This window comes from Triticum aestivum, chromosome 5A, assembly GCF_018294505.1.
Source record: "Triticum aestivum cultivar Chinese Spring chromosome 5A, IWGSC CS RefSeq v2.1, whole genome shotgun sequence".
NCBI lineage: Eukaryota > Viridiplantae > Streptophyta > Magnoliopsida > Poales > Poaceae > Triticum > Triticum aestivum.
In genome coordinates this window covers 238,847,868-238,851,583 of record NC_057806.1, presented here as the reverse complement: position 1 = coordinate 238,851,583, position 3,716 = coordinate 238,847,868, and positions in this window count along the sequence as shown.

Below are 3,716 nucleotides of genomic sequence, written 5' to 3'. Positions count from 1 at the left end.
TGTGGAGGGGTGCCCGTGGAGGGGTGGTTGAACAGTAGCCGGTGGAGTAGCGCGCGGTGGAGGCTGGATGAACAGGAGCCTGTGGAGGCTGGAGGAGGTCGACGGTAGCCCGTGGAGGCTGGAGGAGGTTGACAGTGGAGATGAACAGTATCCCTTGGAGTCCCGTTTTGCGGTACGCCACACCCCTCCCGATGAACATGACCCCTGTTTCGACCGTAGGAGGCCCGTTTCGTCTGTTTTGCGGTACGCCACACCCCTCCCGATCAACAGGACCCCCGTTTCGACCGTAGGAGGTCCGTTTCCTCCATTTTGCGGTACGCCACACCCCTCCCGATCAACAGGACCCCCGTTTCGACCGTAGGAGGTCTGTTTCCTCCGTTCTGCGGTACGCCAGGCCTCGTTTCCATCGCATGTTCCATCCAAGCCCTCCCGATGAACACGACCACGCATTCCATTCCGACCCAGCCGGTTGGGTCCCACGCGTTCCGTTGCCTCCCGATGAACACGACGCATTCCGTTGCCTCCCGATGAACACGACGCATTCCATTGCCTCCCCATGAACATGACGCATTCCGTTCCCTCCCCATGAACACGATGACGATGCTGTTTCTTCGTTACGACCCAGCCATGTACACAAGCTCTGGCCGTACGTATGCGCGAGTAGGCGTTCGAGACCCTGCCCGTATGTACACATACGTGGCCGTATTTTCTTTCTTGCACCCTGGCCGTTGTATGTATGTGTACATGCTACGTGCGCGCCTCTACTATGACATGTGCACGCCTCTACTACGACACGTGCACGCCTCTACGTCGACCAGTATGTACGTACACGTTTGCGACCAGAATGACAACGCTATGTATGCTTCGACCAGGTGGGTCCCGACTGTCAGGCACTTCCTTGCATGCGAAGATGTAGCCGGTGGGTCCCAGCAATCAGGGGGGCGAATCTTTTTTTTGCCCGGACGCACTTCCTTGCGTGCGAAGGTGTAGTTGGTGCGTCCCAGCAGTCAAGGGGGCGAATCATTTTTTTGCCCGAACACACTTCCTCGCGTGAGAAGGTGTAGCTGGTGGGTCCCAGCAGTCAGGGGGGAAACGTTTTTTTTGTGAAATACGGTGGCCCGTCCGGTGGGTCCCCGCTGTCAGGTGGAGGAATAATTATTTTGCACTTAACAAGGAGGCACTTCCTTACTGCGGCCGTGGACCCAGCTGTCAGCCTCTCCACGTACAGTCCACGTCCGATGGAAGTCGTTCCTTGACCACATTGACCACGCCGCGCCGAGAGCACCAGGGCGGTGGACAACGGCGAGGCCTAGGAAGGGGACAACGCGGAGCGGGGGAAGACACGGCAGTGGATGCCCACGCGTAGAGGAGTACGAGGGTTCACTGGTTCGCTGCGATGAGAGGCTGCCGTCACTGCAGAATAACAGGGATGGCCTGGCCAGGGGTGGGAGTAGTAGGGGGCGGTGAGGCCTCCGCCGCATCACAGCCCGCCACGAGAGGCAGGAGCACGAGGCACGACCGGCGCTGGTTTGGGCGGCTGGAGCAAGAAGACTAGAGGTTGAAGAAGCACTACGGCCGTTGGATGGACATCGTATGGTCACTGGAGCTAGAATCGTGCATATTGACTAAGTTGACAAAGCCCTCCATCCCCGTCAACTTAGTAGGCCCACAAGTCGGCCTGCCACTATACTGGGTCCCAACTAACAGGGGGAGTGTTCATTTTTTGTGCGTAATAAGGAGGCACTTCCTTGCATGCGAAGATATAGCTGGTGGGTCCGAGCTGTCAGCGGCAGTAACGTTTTTTCGCGAAATACAGAGGCCCTTTCGGTGGGTCCCTGATGTCAAGTGGAGGAATCATTATTTTGCGCGTAATAAGGAGGCATTTCCTTGCGTGCAGCCATGGACCCAGCTGTCGGCCTCTCCACGTATAGTCCACTTCAGATGCATGTCGGTCGTTGACCACGTTGACCAGGCCGCGCCGAGAGCACTAGGGCGGTGGACGACAACGAGCCTTAGGAAGGAAACGACACAGAGGCAGGGAAGACTCGACAGTTGTTTCCCACACGGAGGGGAGTACGACTATACGAGGGTTTACTGGTTCGTCTGCCATCGCCGGAGAATAACAGCAGGTGTGGGTGAGTAGAGGGATGGCTAGGCCAGCGATGGGAGTACGGTGGGGCGGTGTGGCCTGCGCGGCAGCAGAGCCGTCCGCGGGGAGGAGGGAGCAGGCAGTCCCGCCGACGCTTGTTTGAGCGGCTGGAGTAGGAAGAGCAGAGATTGAAGAAGCACGAGGGTCGTTGGATGGCCATCCAACAGTCACTACTTGTGCGTCAACCTTTTTTTAGGAAAGCCTCAAATCTGTGGAAAATAGCATACGGCCCATCTGCCATTATTTCTAAATAATTTACAGCCCATTTGCTAAATATTAAGGTTTTTTTGGAGCCCATATTCTTTTTGTTAGCATTACAGCCCATATTGTGGCCACGGTTAAAAAATTATCCACACATTCAAAGTGATTTTTAATCCCGAAATTTCGACTCACATTCAAACTGATTTTAAAAATAAATGTATATCAATATAAAATCCAACAAATTCTCCACACATAAAAATTAATGTAATTTAAAATCTCGAAATGAAAAAAAAGATATTTGAAACTAATTGCCGGTTTGATGTGTTTTAAAAATGTACAGCCCATTTCTCATTACTGATGGGCCATTTTCTCGGCCAGCCGAATGAAAGCTCTCCTCGTCTTGAAAGATTTGCAGCCCAACAGGCCTGACAAAGCGACTTACTTGGCAAATCACAAAAAAATTGGGCTGTGGTCGTGGACCCAGCTGTCAGCCTCTCCACGTACAATACTCTTTCGATGGAATGTCGTTGACCACGCCGCGCCGAGAGCACCAAGGCGGTGGACGACGGCGAGGCCTAGGAAGGGGACGACGCAGAGCTGGGAAGACGCGGCAGTGGATGCCCACGTGGAGAGGAGTACGAGGGTTCACTAGTTCGGCTGAGGTGTGAGGCTGTCGTCGCCGCAGGGCCTGGCTAGAGGTGGGAGTAGTAGGGGCGATGAGGCCTCAACGGCAGCACAGCCGGCCACTGGAGGCAGGAGCAGGCAGTCTCCCCGGCGCTAGTGATAAAGGCTAACGTGTCCCGATGTTTCGATGAGATGGTGGCTATCGTTTTCTGTGGGAGTCGACCTTGACGATCCGACTACGATCGTGCGGGACGTCGCGCCTTAGCAATCGCTAAACCAACTTCCGAGGGTTATTGACCACGCCGAAGCACGATCAACCTGACCACGAGGGTCTGTTTCCTGCGAGCAAACGAAGAACAAGCAAGAAACTGAGATTGCAATCGGGATATTGCGAATATAAGATGAAAGCTTTATTGATCAAGGTGGGGTTCTGTGACGTCTTGGTCTGGTCGTTGGACACAAACGAAGTACGCGAAGTTGCAGCTATGGCGAACTTTTAATCTAAACAAAACCCCAAAGTCTAAACGACGCCCTAAGGGCTGTATATATGGAGGAAGAGGGGGGAATTTCGTGGCCCTTGAGGGTGGGGTCCGAAACCAACCCTAACTCTTGTTTCCCCACACATACGGACTCTAAAAATAGCCTATACTTAAGTATTTCGAAATTACATGGGCCTGGCCCATTAATAAGGTGACGCAGCACCTAGAATAGCCTATGGACGAATATTATGAAGTGGCATCTT